The sequence below is a fragment of the Harpia harpyja genome, chromosome 8 (assembly GCF_026419915.1).
Source record: "Harpia harpyja isolate bHarHar1 chromosome 8, bHarHar1 primary haplotype, whole genome shotgun sequence".
Taxonomy (NCBI): domain Eukaryota; kingdom Metazoa; phylum Chordata; class Aves; order Accipitriformes; family Accipitridae; genus Harpia; species Harpia harpyja.
The window spans coordinates 42,823,073-42,847,210 of record NC_068947.1 but is presented as its reverse complement, the minus strand read 5'-3'; the positions used below and the strand labels follow the sequence as shown (position 1 = coordinate 42,847,210).

Genomic DNA, 24,138 nt, shown 5'->3' with positions numbered 1-24,138 from the left:
CCCCTGGGGCCCTCCGGGCAGCATCTCACTCACTTCCCTTCAGACCAAGGGTCTGCAGAAGCACGAACTCCCCAACGGCCCTTTGCGCTTCGTCAGCTGCTGTCGCCAAGCTGGACAAGGACATTGGGGAAGCTCTGGCTGCACCCCATGAGGGCTCTATTGACATTAGGTAGCACGGAGATAGAGCCCAAGCCCAAGCACGCAGTTTCGACACTCGGCTTCCTTCCCCCCCGTTGCATGGTTAGGCACCTTTTTCTTCTCTGCCCAAGAGCAGACTTTTGTGGGGACCTGTGGGATTGCTGACTGCACAGGGTGGGTTTCTGGCTTCCACAGAAGCCCCCCCGTGAAGCACACACTTCTCACAAAGCCAAGGCCCAGGGGCTTCCCTGTGCACTTGCAAGAGCTGGTGGAGGAGCCTTGGATTACCAGGTTACAAAGACGTCGCTCATATCCTCTTTGCCTTTGTAGCATGTATGGGCTTTGAATGGATTTAGACAACTGATTTGTCACCTTGAGCTGGCGCACTTGTGTCCCTTTACAAATCCCAGTCACCTCTGCCCTGGCTTCAATGTGAAATGCAACAACTGTATTGCAGACCTTAAAAATAACAGTCGAGGCTTGTTCGTGAATGCCCGTTGTGGACATTGAACTCAGAAAATAGGTAACTCACTTGTATTTGCCCTTTCTCCCTGTTTCCTTTACTTTGACAGACACATTCCCAATATCCTATTATCTTGCATGTTCATACTACAGTAAGTAGGCATAACTGATTTACCTTTTCTCTAGCATTCATTGCTTTCTGTACTTCCATCCTGCCCCTTCTTACCCATCTTTTCTTCTGAAGGGAACAAAGGATGTTGTTAGAAAAAGGAGAACAAGATTACCACTGAAAACTACTGTGAACCTTTCTTCCCTTCACTGCACAGCCTCTGCCTAAAACCTTTCCTCAGCTCTCTATCTCCCATTTAAAGAAACAGCAGCTTCCTAACCAGGGCTTTTTCCTTTTTCTTCCCCAACATGGGCTCTATCGGAGCACAGAGTCAGACGACTTTCCAGCACCTTCATCTTCACAGGGACATCCCACCCCAGCCCTGTCCCTGGTAACAACCTTGGGCCAAGTGGAGCAACAGGCAGGACAGCAAAGTTGTAACAGATAATTATTCACTAAATGCTTTTATCTTTTTAGTGCACTTTAGGAGCCGAAAATCAGAAAAAATGTCAGTACCAAGTCATCAGCAAGGTCCGCCAAACCATGAGTGTGTCCCACCCAAAATCATAAGCCGGCTGTGAGGCCACAGCTTTAGGAAGCCACATGTCAGTGAGGGACTCACACTATGCACATGATGTTTCCTTCTTGTTATAAAAAGAGATATTTTTCTTTGACTTCTCTAAAACAGCAAAATTACCAAGCAAGAAGAAAAGAAGGTTAAGAGATAGAGAGGATTATAATCACAGAATTAGTACCAGCACAGAAGTCTCCAAGAGCAACTGCACTTAGGAAAAAATTACTCAGTAAACATACAAATCTCTGCTAACCCAAGAATATGATTCATTAGGTACCAACTGACTGTCAATGACTCCTGTTTGTTTGTTCTCAATTTTTATTTATTTCTTCTAACTCAGATGATAAATAAATCTTGTTTCAACCCTAATGCGTGACTCACTGTTCTGTAAAAAAAGCAGGTTAGTAGCAGCAGTTGGCTCAGCTGGGAAGTATCAGGCACCTCTCTCTATCTCTCACCTCTTTTGTAGCAATAACTACTTGGTGTGGTGATGATAAGAGAAGCATTATTCAAGAGTTCAAATGCTCCCAGTGAAACTAAAAATTAGTGTTGAGAACAGCCCCAAATTGAAGAGCAGATGTCAAAAAGTCTCCCTCAAACTGTACGAAGGGGTAGGAAGGAAGCGGAGGAAATGAGAGATAGGAGGATGACCTGCTTTTTCTGTGCTTTTTCACTGAATGATTCCAATAAACTTAAAGCTTTCTTTTTTCAATAGTAAATAGAAAGTTACTTCAACGAAGCCCATCCCCTACAGCCACAGCATTCATTCCCTTAAAAAAAAAAGTTACCTCTTCCTTTGCCAGTCTATAAAGGTGAAGGAAATTAAAGTTACAGGGATTAAGGCTGCTGTGCCATCTATGCATTCATTCACCTCCTGATTGAACTTCAGTCGTGCTGCAAGGCATGGCTTAGCATGAAATTGGGAGCCAGGCTGAGAAGGGGGAAAAGTGGTTTCCCAGCTGTCACATCCCAGTTTCTCAGGACGATGACTCAGGCTCGCTGATTCCCAGGTCAGGATTAAGGTGAAATGACACCAGGGATCCTTTAACTCACAAAACTCAACATTTATTTGCTCACCACAAAAATTGGCATGAAATTATGTCAGTAAACTGTGTAACGTGCTAACCCTACGTCACCAAACATATACTACAGGCCTTGCTTATTTGGGAATCAGTTCAGGGAAGACAATAAGGAGATATCCCTCCTGCTGGGTCAGGAGGTTCAGAGCAGACCCCCTTGCTTTCTAGACTCCTTCTCAGAGAGGAGCCCAGGGGTGGCTGGATCAGCTCCTAGTCCCAGACTTGGTCAGCAGGTTATGTCTAAAGGGATGAGGTGTAAGGATTATGGAAAAATAGAGAGAGAAGAGAAAGATGTCACCAGCTCTAGGTCCAGTGTTGCTTCAGTCAACTGAAGAGTCCAGTCCCAATGAGTCCACACACCTGGGACTTGTTTGTGTTCTTTTATCATCGTGGCCCCTCCTTTGGGCGGGCCCTCCATCTCATTCGGCTAATTAGGTGTTATGAGCTGTTTGGGAGCCTTTGGGAAATGGGTCTGTTGGCTTGGGGGTCATTTGGGGAGTAACTTCCCCTTCCCCGCAGAGGTGATCTTTGGCCGTGCAAGGTGAGCGGCCCCGCTCAGCGCACCAGACCCGGGAGCTGCGCACCCTCCGGCCCGGGCTCCCCCTCCTGCTGCCGCTGCCCTGTGCTGATGGGCTGCTTTTCACCCAGGGTTCCTGGCTCTGCAGGGTTCCTTGCTAGGCAGAATTCGTCCTTAGGCAGAACTTGCCCCACCACAATGTTTGAGACTTTAACTCTTTCAGTCTCTCACTCCAGCTTATTACCTGTGGGTAGCACAGGGCTAGAAAGGGTACCAGCACTGCTCTTGGTGACCAGAGATGAAAATGTTAAAACCTGAGGCTGTTGGGGAAGATTGGATTGCCCACAACTTGATTGCTTTGGTCCTTTGCTGAGCAGCTGAGGTTTAGTAGCCCCATCTAGATCCCAACAATCTCATCGGACTCTCATGTATACTTTGAGAGCGTTGCACCTCATTTGCTCATGCAAAGAATTTTTAATGTTAAGGGTGTTTCCTGCTAGAAAGGGGATGCAGAGAGGGTGTACAGGTTCCTGCCACTATGATAGGATTTCAGCTTTCCAGCACTGACACTGGTTCTGCAGAGACCTCCGCTCTGGAAGTGAGGTACTGCCTAACATGAATTTCAGTGTTGGCCTCAATAAGCATGCAACTAAGGAAATAATATTTATGTCACTGCATCTAGTGAAGGATGTAAGGCCTTCCAGGGTTTAAAATTGACTTAGTTAATGATGCAAATCTGTCTACGCATGTGTATTCCTTTTCTCAGGTCAGATGTGGCTTCTCTCAGCTTAGTTCAAACCACTCCTTCGTGTGTGCGTGTCCGTATGTATATGTATATGTGACTGAAGTAAATTGCTCTCATACAGAAATAATATGTCCTCTGCCCTCACAGAAGCTGAAAACTATTCTATTAGTTGAAAAAAAAAGAACAACAAATTGAGAGGGTACAACTTCACACATACGCAGTGTTTTTGTATTTTGAAACCTTGAAACTACATCTTCATTGGTAATGCACTTTGAAATTTCTGAAATCCATTTATAGATGGAGAAGCTCTTGAGGACTTTTCTTATTTTCCTGTGATCCACAGTATTGCACACAAAAAGAGGATATGCAGAAATTTGAGTGAAAAGGGGGAGACGCTTCAGGCTGTGCACTCAAGAGAACCACAGTTGAGGCCGATATAGATTTGTCATTCTTTTCTGGCAGCTCATTTCCTACTTTCTGTATCTTCATCATGGGAAGGTAACATGCAGAAGCATTTCTAGAATGATTTGGAAATCATGAACTATTTTAAGGCTCTTCTGCATACCAGGCCGTACCTGCATTGCTTACAGCTTTGTGAGACTGCAGCTATTTAGGTAGAAGTATTCATTGTTCATCTTTTGTTGTTGTTGTTGGTTAGTGGTTTTCTTTATTTTGGGGAAATATAATTACTCTTTATCTGAGAATGAAGTTAGGGGAAAACACAACATTTTCCCTTTTTTCCCTTTCTTTTTTTGGCACTTTCTCCCAACCTCGCTTCGACAAGCACCAGCATCCTCATATTTCAAAGAAACTGTGGTCCTCATGTCAGGAATGTACCTTTTCCTCTCCCCATGAATAAAACTCCCAAATTTCACCTTATTGTAGTCCATTGGAAGAGAAGAATGGAATCTCTCAGTTCACGTGCACAGGGAAAATTTAGGTAAATGCCCAGGTTTCAGCACTTCGTTTCTCAGATGTCCGCCCTGCTGCACATGAGCCAGCCCGGGACTGAGGACGGTTTCTTGCAATTAAATTTCTGAGAAAGCTGTGTAGTTCAAATGTCAAAAAGACCACAGCCAAATCTTAGGTGAGTTGTTGTTTGGGAAAAACATGCTTGTAAAAAGAGTAGAGATGAAACTGCAGGACCAGAGGATAATTCAGTCGGAAAGAGACCTAGGGAGTTCCCCAGTCCAATCTCCTGCTGAAAGGAGGGTCAGTCAAGAAGTCAGACCAGGCTTATCGGGGCTTTATCCAGTTAACCTCCTTGAAAACCTCCAAGCATGGAGCCTGCTCAGCCTCTCTCAGCAACCAGCTCCACAACCTGACTGTTCTCACTGGGAAAGAGTTTTTCCTTATATTCAGGCTGATCTCTGTCTGCTTTCACTAAATCACCTGCCCCATTCAGCAACATTCCCACATTTTTCTTGTTCAGCCTTTTACTGCTAACGTAGCACAGGAGCTCCTCTTTTTTTCCTTGACATCTCTCACAAGTATCAACTCCAGCTGAGCTTTGGCTTTCCTAACACCGTGCCTACCTGCTCAGGCAAAGTTTCTAAATCCCTCCTCTGAACCCCTTCCTGCTGCCCACCCTCTGCATATTGCCTTTTTGCATTGCCCACACATCTTGTGGCTCTGCCTGACCCTGGTTCCCCTCACCGGGCACGAGAGGAGGAGTCAGGGCAGCGGTCAGAGATGGAAGAGGGGGTCAGGGAGAAGGAATGGATCGGACAAGACGTCAGAAACAGCAAAAAGCAGACTTTCTCAAAGCAGAAAGTAATTCTGCATGTTTTATTTTCTGGGTATCTGACTTCATACCCAAGGGCCTGATTTGCTGAAATGCTGAGTATTGCAGCTGCAACTGAGTTCAATAGGACCTGAACTCTGCTTTAAACAGATAAAGCTGAGCACACTGGAAAAATCTGGCCGTAGGTGCCTCAGACTGGAAAACCAAAATTTTGTCTGTGAATCTGTAAAATAGGGCTAATAATATCCCTTATCCTCACAAGGGTCTTGTATAAATAAATGCATTCATTGCGAAGCGCTCAGATACCACAGGAATGAGCTCAATAGAAAAGCCCAGGAGGCAACTGAAAATTCTGTCTTTAGAGACGGATTTGAATAGTGTGCAGTAAATAAGGCTTGGGGCCTCTCATCTTATAATAAGGAGTAAACGAGACTGAATAACTGCTGATTAAGTGAGCAGCATCCGTCCTGCGTGATGAATGCGTATGGTCCTTTGGAAAAAATCTATATGTGACTGTGTCATTAACAACTATGTCATAACACACAGACACAATGGAGGGGACAGATTTATCTCCTACGTGATTTTAATTCTGACATTTCCTGGTATTTGGTAAAGTGACTCTGCAATCATAAAATTGTTCTTTTAACATCATTTCTGCACACACTTGTATGTATATTTATTTAAAAACATGTGGTTTAATACAGCTCCAAAACAGGTCTATTTTTGGTGTACAGTCTTATTCCCATAATGTTGATAAAGCAAGAAATACTGTCACAGTTTACATTTTCTATTTGTTGTACTAGTTCCTCCTGGTGCACATGAATCCTTCTAGCCTTATCAGTAACTGGGAATTAATTTCTTGTATGGTTTTGTAGTTCCCATATTTAATCCATTGCATCAATAATTGTATGACAAATGTATGTGTTAAACATGCATCTAGCATAAAACAGGCAATCCCATTAGTTAAGGAAGCTGTATTTATGTTTCCATACAAAGAAAAATCCTTGATGATGTGTTTGTCATAAACACTTGTAATGAGAAAGGAAAATTGGGTTGTGGGTTGCTAGAAGGAGTTTAAATAAAATGTTTTGTGGCTATAGAAAATTTCAAAAAATAAGATGCTTTCTAAAGCAAGGTGCAGCACTGCTCTCAGGAAGTAATTTTTTTTTTTCCTTTAAGCCAAAAGAATTTATTTATTCTTTTTAATTCCATTCTAGTTTGGTCAGGCAGCTGCATTCAAAATGTGTCCTACTAGAGAAATAGAGGAATTTGTGGGTTGCTTGCAGACTGGCTAGGCTTAATATGAGCTTTTGTTCAAAATGTCACTGTACAATCCTCATACAACTTCCTTCTGTAAAAGGCAAGCCACTGCTGGGGATTTACCCATACGTTCTTGAGCCAGCTTCTCTAAGCACATTAGCCAGTTTTCAGCAAGACTTCTTCTCCTCTTCCTACTCATAGCTGCCAAAATTAAGCCTTGCTTGCTTTGTCTACCACTTAGGAACAAGGCAAATGGACTGCCAAACCAGCAGGAGACCATACCGCTGTACCTGAGAGCTAGGCATCAGGGTCCACCAAAACCCTTCCAGAAAGAATGCAAAAACCCCAGGCCAACCCCTGGTGTCTGCTGCCGCGTGTTAATTACAGCATCACTGAAGCAAATAGGTTTCTACAAGGGAAAGGAAAAGCATGTTTACATGAAGGTAAAATGTCTCAAGATACAAATAAGTGTCACCCACAGGAAGGGCTTTAAAGTTCATATTTGGTCACGTCTAGCATGAAGAAGAGCAGATGGTATGTCAGCACCAGAAACAGCATCAATATTTTGGGATTAACCTGGCTTTTCTGTAGCCAACAAAGTGCAGGGATTATCAGCTTTCAAGATTTTGTTTTCCTCCCTGTGCTTTAATGTCACACAATTTCACGGCAGCTAAATATGACAGCCGATGCTGCTGTCCCTCCTTCAGATTTCATACTGGAATGTTATTGGAAAATTCAAGAAAGACCTGAAGATGGCTTAAACTTTCAACACCATCCTTGTCATCAGACCAAGAACTTGTGCAGGCACAAGGGGGAAAGAAACATCACAATTGTGGGGGAACAAGTACGCAAATATTTTGAGGTCCTGTAACTTTTGTTCCTTGGGAGGCTTTAAGGATCTTGCCACACATTTACTGTCAGATTAAAATCCTCCTGCTAAAGTGATCCCTACTCCCTTGTTGTCCACTCTGTCATCTCCTGAAAGCTGCTGCCCCTGTAGCTGAGGTGGCCGGGTGGCTTTAGAGTCAACTCTTGACCACCACATTTTGCAGGATGGTATGTTGCCATGAATCAAAACGGATTAAGATTTACTTTAATAAGCCTGGCTGTTAACTGCATGGGTTTAGGAGAGGCCCCACAGTCCATACCACGGGGGCAGAAGTCTCCCAGAAAGACACAAGGCGGAAGCTAGAGATTAAAATTGCTTTGCCTGTCACAGTTCAATCTGCTGCTGAATGTACGTCAGAGCCTTCAGTGGAATATGATGAAAACATAAAAAAAAGATGAGGAACCTACCTAGAATAATAAGATTCATGTGGTAACTCAAGACTCGCATAACCTAACCTACAAGATCCTATCCCTCCCAAGAATTATGTCACTTTTCCCCATGACATGGATCACATAAGAAATCATTGCTTTTGTGAACAGGGAAATGTCATTTAAATCTAAGCGTTTAGCCTGTTGAAGGGAGCTTCCTAGGGACTGGTTGAAGTTAAAAGGAGGAGAAAAGGGTTGAATGATTTTGTTTCATTAAATCTACACATCATCTTGGATAGTCGAAATATTAATTTCCAGTTTAAAAAATAAAAATAAACCAACAAACAAAACACAAAAGAAGGAAGTGAACCAACCCCAGATAACATCTTCCTTACTCCCTCCCTCGTCGTAAGGCTGGATCAATGTGCAGAAAAGAGGGAGAAATGTTTAAGCTAATAGAAGACAATTATAGCAGTCAAGCTTTCTCACACCCACCTTTCATTCCTTCCCTAAAGTGTATTTGCCACCCAGACAATAGCAGGCAAGATATGCCATCCTTTGTTTCGGTAATGATACAGGTGGGTGGAACAGGGCTGCTCGCATGATCCCATGACAGAGAAAAATTCCCTGTCACTACAGTGTGCTTGAAACGCTACGTCTGACAACCCTGTCTCGTCCCATCCCTCCCTGCGTCAGCCTCTCCCTCTGGGTGCTGGAGCACTGAGGTTAGCCACCTCGGCTGCCTGGTGTCCCCCGCCAGGCTCCCAGCTGGCCCCAAGGGGGGTCTCTGCGCTCCCCGATGGACGTGGCCCTCCCAGCCTGGCAGCATTGCAGTCTGGGCAGAGGAAAAGGGGTCGCTTTGCAGCTTCTGGATGCGTTCCCAATGCCAAACCTTCCCCCCGCCGCCCGGCCCAAACTGCTCTCTTCCGTGCTGGTCTGAAGCTTTCAGGCGTGTGAGACCGTCCTCTTCCAAACATACCCCAGAGGTGTGAAAATGCTTTAAACTCTGCAGTCCTTTGCATGACCAGGGGTGCCTCGAGCCCAGCTGAACGAGATGGGGGAGAATCTCCCAACTGGAGCCTGCACACGCTCCAAATACCACATAGAGTTTGCTTTAATTTACAGTCCTTACTAATGCACCAATGCAATGATTGAGCCCTGACAACCCTTTTGCTAGCCATATCCCACTGCCTGGGCTGCAGCAAGGAGAACCTGTTTGAGCTGCGAGGACAGCTTTGGAGGTCTGGGGACCCCCAATATACAGCCAGATCCTGCGGCGTGAAGGTGCCCAGCCATTTGGGAAAGGTTTGTGTTGACCAAGCTGCGCTGTCCCTGTGAGCAGCCCACCTCCCAGCGCCGGGCAGGAACAGTCCTGCAGGGCTTAGCAGAGACTATTGAGATATATGCCATGGGAAACCTGTTTGTGTTGTAAGGAAAGGCAGTAAATAGAATTAGAACCAGTAAATAATAATAATAATAATAATAATAATAATAATTCCATTATCAGTAGAATAATGAGTAGATGGTTTCAGCTTTGTTTTCTCAAGCTGTATATTCTCCCGCTCCATGAACTACAGGCAATGGAAATTAAATGGTGACTACTAGATAGCGATTTTTTAAAAATACTAATACGTATACTTTAGAGTAGTCTAAGTACTTCAATTGACAACTTATTCTAAAAATCAGCACCCTTCTTTCCTTGCGTTGTAGGGGATCTGAACAAGCAGTCTTCCTGTCAGATATATTAATCCTAAAATAAGGAACATGTAGAGCCATAGCATTACATAGGGTTATTGGAATGGAAAATGGCACTTACTTCTAGAAAATACATAGCTTTGTTGTTGCTGGTCTGTAATAGAAAACTGCATCTGGAACCCCTATTGTTGTGGCAAATTCTAAAAGGAAGCTTTATTTCTTCAGTAATGAGAGGCAAAGCCGTGTAGCTTTCAAGCTGCTGCAAATTTTGCGTGCCCTGTGCAGAGGCTGCTTTTAGAAGGCACTTCACCTATACCGAATGCTGCCACAGGGCAAGAGCATAATGGAAATTTCAAGTCCTCCGCCCCTTGCAGGACCTTTCTGGCTGCCCAGCACAGGGTTCAGTAAGCAAAGATACAAGCCAATAACAAAAGAGAAAATGCTTTTATTTATTTTCCCCTGATCTCTAGGGTTTCGGTGACACTCAGAACATACTTCCCAAATGAATAATTTAAGTCTTTATGGCTCATTCAATTTCAGTTTACACACTGCATTTTATCCAGCTCAGGCTATGTCAGTATAATGCAAGAGACAGCCATTCAAGATACTGAGTTACTATTCTCCATATATGTAACATTGGCCAGTATTCAAGCCCGGAGACATAACAGAGGCTTTTGTGCAGATATTTTTGGCTGATATTGGGAACTGCTATGATAAAGAGGGATGGAAGCCATCTGCAGAAAACACACACACACATATACACAAAAGCAGTTTTACTGGTCAAGGAATCCAGGATCAATGCACCACTTGAGCTCTGGATATTATCAGAGCTATGCAGGAGGCAGAATTTCTGTCTCAGAGATGGCCCAGGATTTTGAATCTTTCCATATTAGATCAGAACAGAATGTTCATTTTCAGAACTTGCCCTACAAATGTTTTTAATTAAAATGTTACTATTTTGACATTTGTCGTTTATAATCTTTCATTTAAAAACAAAATTTGCAGTGAAAGCCACTCCAAAATGGAGCCGAGGGGTTCCAGTCTGATCAGCTTCAGTCTTTTCAAAACACTGCATTACAGAAAGTGAGGAGGTCGCCTCATTACTTTCCATTTTGTTCAAAATGAAATATCATTATAATCAATATTTCCTGCAAAATGTCCCAGTTACAACAAGCTGATACTATCTAACAAAAAGCTGCTTCCACCAAACATTTTTTACTATATCTACTAAGAAGTACTTATCTACACAGGGAGAGTTCAGACACCTGATATCCCTTCTGTGCAATCATTCTTGCTTCTGCCTCCCTCAGACTCATTTCTTATTAAAGCCACAAGTGGAAGCAAACTAGAAAAGCTGTAGGGGAGGGGAAAAAGACCTAGCCGGAGAAGCAAGAGCTGATAAAATAGAAGGAACTGCCTTATTTAGGGGCACCACCAAAGCTGGCAAGTACTCCCTTGCATGCATATTCCCCATTCCCAAAGGGCTGGGGTAGCAAGTGATGGCTTACATGGGAGGGATGAGCAGAGCGGAGCTGAGCTGAGCTGAGTTTGTCGTCTCACTCATGCAGGCTGTGTTCAGGGGCTCTGGAGCCAGTCTGACTGAGCCCTGAACTTGGTTCAAATGAAATATTTATAGGAGAGCCAAGAGGATCATCTCTGCACCAGGCACAGACTCCAGCATTTTGCTCATCCCTGCCCTCGCTGTGTGCTGCCAGAAGTGGAAGCAGAGGCACTGTGCTGATAAGACATCCCGCAGGACACGTCCAGCCAGGCTCCCCAAGACATGGCAGGGAGACCCTTCCCTGGCGAGAGGCATCAGCTCAGCTTTCGGTGTTACAAGGGCTCAGCTCCTCCACAATAATTCTGCGTGGGATCAGTCCCTGCTTCTCTCTGCCCGGCGTCACCAGCAGCGATGCGGAAAGGCTCAGGTGTCTAGAAGGTGCTGCTTAAAATTCATTAAGATGCAGGCTCAAGTCCTCACAAGAAGCATGGGAAAATTAGGCACTACCAAGTGCCCTACAAAAAAGGCAACACGCTGAAGTGGTCGGCCTACGTATTTAGAACTGAAAAATTACTATAGGGACAAAGAGTAAAATATTAACTTTAGAAACAATGATAAACAGAATTATTTATGTCGTAGTAAAGCAAAAGACTTAGACCACACACTCCAGGAGGATTTTAAGCACAGCTTTCCTCCTGCTACTGTGTCCCCTGGACGCTTGACTTCAATCCCTCTCTCCTGCCCCAGTCTCCACCCCTGGCCAGGCTGCCCTGAGGCACTGGGAGCTCAGGGGCTGCAGGATGAAGCCCAGCAGTCCTTTTCGTGCCCGTGGTGCAAGCTCTGCCTGGCCTCTCTGCCCAGCCAGGCACGCCTGGATGGAGGCTTAAGGCAGTGAGTCTGTGGCTGCTTCCATGCTTCTTCCTTCTTTCCCTCTTCCCCTCCCCTCTTTTGCTCCCCCTGCACGAGGACTACATAGGTGACACCATAGTGTGGTTCCTATATGCAGTAATAGGTATTTTTACATCAGCTGCAGTGAGGTGGGTGACGACTCAGTGATGCCTCTTGCTGCACCAGTGCTTCTGTCTACAGTGGTGTGGCAGTGACAGCTTGATTCAGACGCTTATAGCATCATTGCTGTTTATGTATTGCACCTCTATGAGCTCGTTCTGCTCTGTAGCGGTCTTCGAGAAATTCAGGGCAGACTTACAGTTTTTTCCAACTGAAGATACCAGAGTCAGGGTTTCAGCTTTGGCATCGCACTGCACAAGGGCAGTCTGACCTTAACTCCCAATTCGTGCCACAGGTATCTCAACCTTTCAAGGTAGGACCTGTCCAGTGTTTATTCAGGACATGTTTAGTGCTTCTTGGTAGGACAAGAAGAGTAAGGTATCAGCATAATGGAGAATCTAGTGCAATATTGTATTTGGCTTTGCTTTTAAGTGGAATATTTCTGCTTCCTTTTAAAACAAAACATGGAGACTGTTTCCTCCCTGTCTGAGGTTTGGTTTGCAGTGTTTCAGCACAGACTGGGACTTGTATGGGGTATTATTAATACAAGTTATTAATAGGAGTTAATAATGGAAGCACAGACACTTTAGGGAATGAGATCATTACAATTAAGTATAAGAGGAGCCTACACAAGAAAATGAAACCTTGCATTGCTTAAACAGCTTTAATAATAACCAGTGGGTTTCCACTCATTAAAATTTCTTTAAGTAGCTGTGTCAGAGAGATGGTCAAAGAAAATGTATTCAGAGGTAAACTGAAGAATAAAACAGGGCAATGAATGGAGAATGAGATCACACTTCTTTCTAAATATGCAAATAGATAAACATCAGAACAATAGATTTTCTTCTGTTCTGTTCACAAAGGTGCAGTTTGCTTATCTGAGATCATTGTGAGGCTGGTAAGAACACAAGGCTTAATACAAAATCTCCCAGAGGCAGACAAACAGTGTGGCCAGGCTGGCTTTATTGTAGTAGAACTCTTTATATTTATACATATACAAACACACACACACACATATATGTGTACATGTGTATGTAAAAACAACCGTACTTATTTTTCCCTTTACCTACTGTTCCCTTTATACAGAAATATAATTACATAGTTAGAAGACTGGAAACAGGAAAATAGTTATTCCTTTAACTTAATGGGATGTACACACAGCCACATAAGGATATTGTCTGTGTGACATGCATAGCTACCTTTACAGACCTTCACAGTCTTCAAGTAGCTTTCATATGTCATCTTACCTGTGGTGATGATAAGCAAATCCGTATTTCTTTGCAAATCCAACAGTACCTAGTACAGTCAGTAGCTAAACCCTAAACAGAAAGAGCATCCATCCGCTACAGGTTTTAACACACTCATTTTTCCCCCCCCTCCCTCACCAGTCCCATACAGAACAAGTCTACTAGTAGAGAAAGAAATTATATCCTTCCAAACATGCCGACCATCTACTGTGGTTTGACAAGGAGGCCTGAAACTGTGTTTCTGCAGGAGAGCTTTGATGGAAGATTGTGTTCCCAGGCTTTTCTTTTGGTTGATAATGCTTCAAAACCTGAACCGTGAGCTGGCTGGTGGAGGTTTCCCTTTCCTTTCCATCTGCTCTCCAACCCCACGGTCCTCTTCCTTCATTCAGAAGACATCACTCCTTGCAAGCTTTGTCCACAGCTCACTGCAGTCCAGGGGCTCCTTCCTCTTGGTTTGGGGGGCATAGCTTAGGTGTTGAGCCTGTACAGAAGAAAACTCCAGCATCTCATAAAAAACCAACATGTGAGGGTTGCTGGCAGTGACAGAAGGTCTTACAGCCGAGATCTTCCTATGGGAGATCCTGCGTGATCCTGCCAAGTGAGCAGAACTTTCTGCCCTGAGTGAAGACCATGGATTTGGCATAAGCTCAACATTTCTCACAACTGAAGCCTAAGGTGCCTCATTTTTGTTAAAACCTGATGGAAGCTGGGTGCCCGGTTTCTTGCATGCCTTCGAAAATTCAAGTCTTGGCTGTTTCTTCCCATCATACTTTCAGAGGTAGAGTGCCCAGGCAGAAGCAGGGCCTGCTCTGCATGACATGTGCTTCAGGTTAATGTCATTTCACTGCCTCTGAGGGTGAGGGGAAAACGCACCCTGGAAATGGCCAGGCCACTCACACATCCTCTCTTATTTACAGCTAGTTACAGCTTCTCCCCCATGTGTAATCACCTACAGGACCCATGCAGTGAAGACAAGGTGACATGTGCTTTGCTATGAGCTGGACAAAGTTTCCAGCACCCATTTGGTACGGAGGTCTAGTCTACCACATCTCCACTGCTGTTTGCTCCTGTGTTAGCTAGACTGACGTTTGTCAAGTGCACGTGCCCATTCTGGGGTCATCCCTTCAGTCACAACATGTAAAATTCACACGGTTACAATCCCAAGGTTACCATTTGGTTTAATGAGATGGGGCAAATGGTCCCTACATTATACCCCTTCCATGCAAAGTTTACTTTAGAAATTTTTCATGGTGCATATCAAATTCATTCAGAGCCTGCAAAAGCATAACATAAAACCATACAGCAAGCCTGTGGTTGCCTTTTAAAGCTATGCTCAAATCCATGCTGCCGTCCAGATGCTGAAGGCAGGACTATTATCCACCTTTCTGCCTCCCCCATTACATTAGCTTCCCTAACAAGAACAGGGAATTGGAGGAAGTTACAATACAAAACAGCATGTCAAGCTTTTCAAAACAGTAAAAAAAAAGTTATCAGGGCTTTCAGATTTTCATTATATTTTACCACCATTTACTAAACCTGTTTCTGAGACTTGTGTTTCATAATCCAATTTCTTTAATGAAGAGTTCAAACCCACAGATTGTGCTAGTGTCAGGGACTGGAATGGGAACTGATGACTCTGTGTCTGTCTGACAAAAGCTAATTCATAGGAGTCATCTGTGTGAAAAATAAACTGCAACAGTATTCATAAAACATATTGTCCATGAACAAACTCATGGCAAATGTAGCCTGAATAAGTGTTCACCACCACTGTTTCCTTAGAAAGACATGTCATTCCTTGAGAGGGACGCATGGTAAGTGGTGCTGAGAGCTGCAGAGCAAATGCACAGTGACTGGGTGCCAACAGTTCTACCAAAAAATTCCCCGGATAGATGAGAAGTTGTCATCCAGAAACCTGCAGTCAGTACAGATAAAAAGACTGTTTTAACAAGGGAATCAGTGTCAGTAGAAAACAATGATAAAAAATGAGCAAAGATATAAATATAAACATGGAAAATTTGTATTACATCATTCTGTGTTACTGGAGCAATGATATACACAGTCACGGGGGGGGAAAAGAGCCAGAAAGACCAAGAGGGGAGAACTGTGTTCAACTTTAAAACATCGGTAGTGAAAAAGAGGCATAAAACCCTGAGCCTGAAGGGACCTACATAAATGAGTGTCTCTGGTATTTCATCCATATGCTTTTTTTTTCTTTTTCTGTAGACATCTCTATCCTTTGCGCTAATTAAAAACTTCGTTTACATGTACTTTGTCTCCCTCTTTCTCTTTGCTATTTCACTCTGTTCTGTTCTTTTTTTCTCTGTCATCTTTTATCTTTCCAGATACCTTCTTAATTAATTTTTTTTAAGGTCATTTTTTTCTACCCAGTGCAGAAGTGGTTGCCCTTTGTTCTTCTTCTTTCTTGTCCTATCTTGCCATTTTCCTTTCTTTCTTCCTTGTGTTTTTCAGCACTTTTTCTCCCTCCTTTTATAGAGCTCTTTTCTTGCTTTCATGCTTCGCATTTTGTGGTGCTCTGTGCTCGCTCCCTCTCTGCCCCACTCCATCTTCTCTCTTACCCTATCTCCTCTATCACCAAAATTCTCACATAATCCCTTTCCATAGCCACAAAAAAAGCTGATTCCAGCCTCTCATCAGACACACTCTCCTCTCTTGGCAGCCTTTTCATCTCTAAACCTCTCCTAGGAGCATTACTGCCTTGTCCCAGAATCTGTTCACAATTGCAGACTCCCTTTCCACCGAATTTATTCATGCATGTACCTGACCCGTACATACTCAGACTCGTATCTTTTTCCCCTCTGTCTACAAATAGAAACAGAGATGAACTACCCTGTCCTCTGCTATTGGAATTCCAGACCCAGGTTAGATCCTCAGAATTGGAGATTTCTATTCTGACCATCTGAGACTGCTGCCTGGGCTACATGCTCCAGATCTGTTAGCCAAGACATGAGGCACATGGGCCTCTGTGTCCTGCTCCTGCCCGGAGATACATACTGAAGAGATGCTATAGGAACATGCAGATAGACAGGTCTTACCTATGTTGCTATGTATATGAGTCTTATCATCGAAGTCCTCATAATCTTGGATGAGTATTTCTTGACCCAACAACTCCACAAAATAGGGACATCAGAATTGGAAAAGTCATGAGAAGACTAAACAGTGTGTCTTGGGCCATGCCAAGAGCCTATAAGAGAGCCAGGAACTCAGCTTCTCTCTGCTGCTTTGTCCGGCTGTCCTTCCTCAGCCTCCCATCCTCGGCCACGCAAACCTTCTCCAGCTCTCTCCATGCAGTTCTGATCTTTGGACACATACAAGCACTCTCTTGTTTTTCTCAGGAAGACATGTAGCTCTACACTCCTCAAACACATATAGATTTCTTTGCTCATTCCTATACACTCCTCTCTTCCCTAAACTCTTCCCTGCCTCTTGTCCTTTTCTGTATTCATGTTCCTCCATATTTTTGAGTGCCTTCCCAAACTCACTCCCAATTTCTAGAATGCTTTTCTCAATTCCAGCTTTCTTATGCTACTGCTAGCATCCAGTAACAGCTCAGTCTAGTAAAAGGAGCTCAGCGTTGGGCCAAAAAGAAAAGCATAGCTTTTCTTGGCCCTGTGAGCATTGGGACCTCAGCAAAGTTGGACAGCTTGCTGGCAACAGGCACAAACAATAAGGAAAGGTGACCCAAGCTGGATTCAAAGAAAGAAGTGGGATAAGCTCCTGAATGTTTTTTTTCCTGCTGACTTGGGTAGAGCTGAAAGCAGCAGTATCACCAGGTTCGGGAAAAACACTAGGAAGATAGGAGCATTGCTATGTCAATATTAGTAAATGCTCCATGGGCAGGGACCATGTGCTGAGGTCAGGTCAGCACTCCCCGGCATCAGCACGCTTTCAGAGGCACCTGTATACATGTTCTTTTAGCGTGGCTTTCTAGGCCATTTAAATATGTATTCATATGTAGCATAACACAATGTAGTCTGTTTTCAGCCAGCCGTTTTTTAATCTAGAAGCAGCCTCTTGAATAGTCAGTGTGAAATATTTTTGTGCCTTTTCATGACACACCTCTACTCATTCACTTTACCCAGATATTGGCATGTGCTCGGGAGCTGAAAATGAATACCAAAGAACTGGAAATCCAAGGGAGTGATTAAGAAAATCTATGACAGTTTCTAACATACCCTTATTACCTCTGTAATGAATTTTGATTGATTTGATGCAAGCAGGTCATTATGAGTGTTTTTAAATCAATTTACAGCTCAGAAATACTCGTGGGGTTGGCACGATGACAGAGCATCGGGTAGCCACGTGAGGCAGCACTGCCTGGCAGCACCCCGTGGTCATGCTGTGGTCTCACACAGGACGTACTCATCGGGTGGTGGTTGTTCCCCGTCAGCTGGCTGCAGAAACAGTTACACACAATCAGAAAGACCTATGTCTATTTTAAATGGGAAACTAATCCTATTCCCACTTTTGTAATGCTGCTAGTTTCAAGCTTCAGGTAGATGTTCAGATAATGCAGGCGTTTTAACCGGCTAGATAATATGAACATTTCTTTTCCTTGCTGCTTTTCTCCCCTTGGTGCTTTGATCCGTAGAGGACTAGTTTGTTCCATTTCAGGTACCAGCAGCTAAGTGATAATCATTGTTTCTGGCTAATAAAGACCACAGTCTACCGACTGACTTAGCATGTTGTTTCACTTGTCTCTCTAGAGGTCTATCTCGCTCTTTTTTATCTTTTTTTCCTTTTTCAGTGAAATGCTTGCTTAATTCATGGGCACAAGGTTAATTCCAGCTGCTCACTTCCTCTATAGAAATCTTCTTCATCTGCAGCAATAGATCTGGAAAGATGAGGGGGAGCAAAAAGAGAGCCCTGATGCAGTACATAAATCAGGACATTAGCAAACCAGCCAGGGTTTGTTTGTTCTTTCTCATTAGCATTCTTTCCCCACTAGTTCAATAGTGAATTTTAGCTGACTGTTCCTTTTGAGATGAGGGCCCCAAAGCCTTCTCTCCTGCCAGTGTCACATTCCTTTCCTAGCTTTTTTACCTCTACTTATCTAAGCTGCTTTTAAAATGTTTTTGAAGGGATCAGCAACCCCTGAAGTCAGACCTCTCACACACACTGTCTTCATGTTCATTCACACCTAAAATTCATCCTTAAGGAGAAGAAGAAATATTTGTTAGCTCAGGAAAAACATATATATGTACAAAAGCAGTCTAAGTGCTGACCACAGGGGAATTGAAAGTCTGGAGGCATGCTGCTGCCTACACTAAAGCTAACTCATACTTTCCTTGTTTCTGTTTTCTTTTTCCACTTATGATTATTATTTGTTGTTAGTCTCTATTTAAACTGTGACAGCATCTAAAACCCAAATCAGAATACGGGCAACTGCTGTGAAAGACCCCAGCAGTCAAAAAACTAGAGCTACTAGAAAATATCCTGAGGGAATACACAGATCCCTTAAGCTTGACAGGTTCTGAAGAAGAGCTTTGATTTTGGAAAAAAAAATCATTTTTTGGCACAATAAAAGTAGAGGGCTTCAGCTTTTCCAGAAATAAATGTTTTGATGCTTGGTTTCAAAATAAATTTGTATTTCAAAATATATTACATATTACTATACGTTATAAAAGTGTAACACAAGATAAAATAAAAAGGTCCAAATTCCTGCAGAGTGCTTCAGTTTTAGCAAAAAGAACAGTGCCATGCCTAACTTAACATTAAATTTTGTGCAAGTGCCCCTTTTCATTGAGGATTTTGAATTTTCAGCATTTTGCTGCAGTTTGGAATAGAATTATAAAAAAGCAGGTTTTTGGATGTAGGGATGTAAATTTTCTATGTTTTAGGAAGTGGAAGATACTCTGTGTTCTTGAGTGACATTTACGGATCAGGAAAAGAATACTGCAGAGTTATAAAGGAGCCAGTTACGAACTGACTGATGTGCTATCTTGTGTCATGTTTGCTGAATTAATATTTTACTCCGATGCATATGTTTGATTTGAAGAGTTCCCTGCTCTGGAGATTTCATAATTACTCAGATATAAAGACCCAGATGATTGAAAAAAATGACATTTCTAAGGTTCAGTCACATTCAGGCAAAGCTTGTCACCAGCCACAGGGAACACAGCCTCTAGGAAAGATCCCATTATTCAATAGACAAGGACAGCAACTCACAATTATTATATTTCCTTTCAATGTTTTAATTTCCATGCTGTGTTTCAGTGACATTGAGAGTAACAGTCACGACAAACCAAACCTAAGCAACAGCTCCTTGCCGTTGCTCCCTAATAAAAGGAAATGTATCACTCTCTATTGCTTTGACCTTTTGCAATGAGATGTAATGAAGTGACATAAAGAGAAGGGGATGTGCAGCTACCGAGTTTACACTTGAAAGACTTTATCGCAACGCTCAATTGACATCTGAAACTTCCTTCTAAACAACATGTTTGCTGAGGTCAATGGAGGATGTTCTCTTGATTTCAGTGGGTTCTGGTGAGCCTCTTCAAAATTATTGCACTGGCTACCTGAGTACCTGCTGTAGCTAATGCTGAATAAATACAGAAAATGGATGCATGCAATAGCTATGGGAAAAAAAGAGTGTGACACCTGCAAAGAGTTTGAAATAAAAAAGACAGAAGGTTAAAAAAAAAAGGCAAAAACCAGAGACCAACCCTTTGATGTGTATTTTCTTAAATAAAGATTCCTGTTTAATCCTACAAAATACTATTGTATTTTAGCTGAATTAAACAAGCAATGAGATCAAAATACTTGTTAATCCTGTATTGTTCATTTTCTCTACTGTTAACACGACCCAGAGTCTAGGTCTATTTAATAGCAGACTGAATTATTGATTGGTTCTGCTTTGCATTTAAGAGTAACAAAACCACCCATTCGGAGTTCTTTAGCAAAATATCCAACTATTAATGAGTGTATAGAAGGCAAGAAAAAGGAGAGGAAGTGAAAAACTAGTCTAGACATCTTAGAAGTAAAGACACTTCCCTGCCTTTAAATAGCTTTTGGCAATAACAGTTGGTGGATAACTCTTCTAGCTGCTTGTTCTTGCCATTTTGATGACAATTTGTAGTGAATCAACAAGTTAAAAAATAAAAGTTTTCACTTAACAAAATGTTTCCTTTTACCCAAACCAGGATTTTGAAATTCCAACCTGAGAACTTCATAAAAGATTGTTATTCCTTCTATATAAACCAGAAAAATATTTCTAAATGAACATTTAATGGAAATTAACATTTTCTAAATTTTAAAAAATGAAAAAAATATTTCCAAGGATTCTTGATGTCATAAAATGAGCTTCCCCCACTACAGAAAAAAAAAGGATGGAAAATATCATGTACCTCAGCAGAACAGTCAAGTCAGCTTGAGTCAGCTATCAACTGAAAAACAGAGGATGGGCTTTTTGACTGATTCCCTTGAACTAAAAGGCATGGTACTGATGGATGTCATCTCTGTCTCCACATGCATACATGTAGCATGTATGTAGAGGTCATCCCTAATTACCTTCTGGGCTGGACTTTCAGTGGGATAGAATCCTAGAATTCTATACAAGGGAGAAAGCTGCCTTTGACTTCATTATTCATGGCCCCATTATCTGTTAATTTCCTGTAGAAAGATTCAGGTGCTATTAGTAGAGATTACTGCTACCCTTCTCTCTTTACCATTGAAGTGCCTGGAGTGGTCAGATAACTAGAGGAGTGTTGGGGAAAGAAGTGCTAAAAATGATCAAGTATGAAAGTGCATCAGTATGAATAAGTCCTTACAGAAATGTCTTTAAAATGACACAGAAATCCTACAGGATCAGAGGACTTCTACGCACTAAATGAGGATTCATACAGAGAGGTCTAAGCTTTTTTTAAAAGACACATAGTCCATTCTCTTGCGAACCAGCTGTATAAAGGTGTGGACACTTCAGTTTTGGGATAAACAACACTGAAGTTAGGGCACCCTGGAGGTGCTCAGGCCCTCTAACGACATGGCCCACAGCAATGGTTTCTGACACAGGGGAGCTGCATAACCTTCTGAACCTCGCTGTCTCGCTACACTGAATACAGAGAGAACCTACGTGTTCCAAATGACCAAAGGTAGCTGGGATGAATCCGGAGTTCCAGGTCATTACTTCCATGGATGAATGCAAATAAACCAAGGTCATTATCATAATCTAATTAATTCCATAAGATTATCCTAAAAGAATTTAAGACAAGGCAGAATAACAGAAAAATGGTACATAGGTGCTCATTTATATAACCTTCCCTATTTCCCTCCTTTGGGAGGGATGTACAGCTTAATACCTGTACGGATGTGTCTACTGTGCACTTAATATTCAAATACTAGGAGATTATCTATGGTGGCTAATATGGCTGTAAAAAATATGTAACTTGGTACCATATAAAAGCATTTTTCACCTGGATTGTTTCTGAGCCTCAGCAATTGCTAATAGGTTCCAGGAAGAGTTTAAAAATATCTCCGAGTTGTATATGTAGTGTTTTAATAGGTTTTCAAACAATACGAATAGATGGTAATTTTAAAATAGTTCCTCTGTTCTGCTGTGGCTTGGGAAGACTGCAGGAGAGAACTGTCAGATAAAAGATGGGCTTCCACTCTGGGAAAACGTGAAATAAAAAGGCGGGAAACAATACGTATAGAAACGGCAGATTATTTGCTAACGCTTTGTGGTTTTTCCCTACTGAGGCTGCAGTTTTTAGAAAGAAATTAGATTATTTTCCCAGCTTATGCTTGGAGTGGATTCCTCACCGAAGTCACACTCCAGGGCTTACAACCACAGAGACTAATAATGCAGGATGGATGCCATGAGCCAAATCTCTCTTCCTGCAGAAAAAAACCTTGGGAGATAGAGAAGAAGTAAAATAATAAATGGAAGATGAAGGAAAGGACTGGGAAGAATAAATGGTCAAGGGATAATTTCTTCTAATAATGCAGAAGCTGCCACAGCCTTCACAATGCCGCATACAGGCAAACAAAGCTTCTTGGGACAAAAGTGTCTGTTTTCTTCCAAAACCTTCAGTGGAAGGCAGTGTGCATTTGTGCACACTTGAGGCTGTTCCATAGGCTCCTACCAGCACCACTAGAACAATATTGAGGATTTCTCTTGGAGGGATAGACTTATTTAAAGCTTTCTATGTCTACCTCACCAAAAACTTCTACTGTGGATCATTTCATGTGCACCATGCATAAAATAATAATCCCCCTTCTTCCATTATGTCCTTGGGAAAGGTAGCTCTGACCTCTCCCATTTTTTCCTGCATGCCAGGTCAAAATTACAGAAAATTCAGATCTCCAGTGTCCTTTTATCCCAGCTTGGCAGACCCCTCTCCCTCGCAGATGTCCTGCTCACCATTCCTCACCAGCCGGAACTGAGCTGCAGCTTTCCGGTGGCTACGGCACAAATTTCAAATCGGTGGAGGGTGCTTAGGAAAGACAGAGTTTTCAATCTGGGGAAAAGCAGACGTGGTGAAAGCTGAGGTGTTTGTCTGGCCTGGCCCAGGAGTTTATGCAGAACCCATGGATTAGATCAGGCACTGGAGGTGGGGAGGGTGTTTAGACCCAGACACAAGACTGCTCCTTCTGGAAAAAAATAGGTGTTTAGCTTAGATGAAGACCACTTTCCCTTTTCTAGAATTGTCTTTCTTTTTTATTTTTCTTTTCTCATTTCCCATGTGCTGCTGCTAGCTGTACTCCCCTAAGCCTTTTGGAGATGGATAGCTTCTCACCTCAGCCACTCACCGCCTCAGGAAATTTTGCTCAGGGAAGTGCCTCAGCTGGCCTCAGAGTAAGCTGAACCAACATCAGATATATAAGCTTCACTGCGTCTTACCTAGGGGTTGCCTTTGGAGGCTGGTAGGTTGGGAGAAAAAAATTAAAATGAAACATTTAATATTCTCTAAAAAGTCACTAGATCGTTGTTTCCACCTTAGTGCTTTATTAAGGGAAGGCTGCTCCTGTCCATCAGGAGCAACAAGCAGTGCCCCACTTAGGCACTAATGCTCAGAAATCTCAGGGAAGTGGATAACAATAGAGGGGGAAAATGCCAAATGAAAGTGGTCAATTCATAACACTGGCTTTCAATATTAGTTGGTTTAATTAACTGAATGTTCAATTACCCCAACGCTTTGCCTTCTGTTGTAATGTAAACCAAATAATAGGTGAAAAAAAAAAAATGTCCAGCTACGGCTAGGAAGCAAACAGAGAAGAAAAATACCTTTCGGGATAGGAGGTAGAAAAAAATTAGACATTTATTAAGGAAATATTCCCCCAGGTAACGTTCAATTTCACATATGATTATTCACAGAAGACATAGGGTGGCAGTTCGAATGTACACATTGTTTTTCATCACTGGTTTAGATAAACAGTGCACTGTCATTAAACCATAATGGACTCTATCTGAGGGCTGTCTCTACGTTAAATACTAGACAATTTCTCTATTTGTCTGCCCCAGTGTTAAGAGGAGATTGTTGACTTTGAACCTTAATGAGGCATTCCTTTTTAGCATTTTAAAATAACATCCTCTTTATTATTTTTTCTTAGTATTTAAGCAGGTTGAATAATTTAACGAAGAGAATAATCCTCTAATTTCATTTTAATGAGGGTTTTGTAAAGTCAAGCCCTGCAGAGGTTTCAAAACTGTGTCATGAAATACCTAGACATTAAAACCAGGGCATGGGCAGTAAATACAGCAGTGATGTGGCTGCCAAGGCACTTCACTTTTGGTTAACTAAATCACGGAGAAGTCACAAAAAGAGCTTTAGCGAAACATGATT

The 24,138-nt window shown here is 42.5% G+C and overlaps 1 long non-coding RNA gene across 1 annotated transcript in view; it reads right to left on the bottom strand.

Moving 5' to 3' along the window:
• Positions 1 to 13,044: 13,044 nt before the first annotated feature.
• LOC128144933 (uncharacterized) overlaps positions 13,045 to 24,138 on the bottom strand; it is a 95,787-nt gene continuing 84,693 nt past the window's right edge. Inside the window, exon 3 of the long non-coding RNA XR_008236268.1 lies at positions 13,045 to 15,248. This is a non-coding gene — a long non-coding RNA (uncharacterized LOC128144933). The remainder of the gene's footprint in view (positions 15,249 to 24,138) is intronic.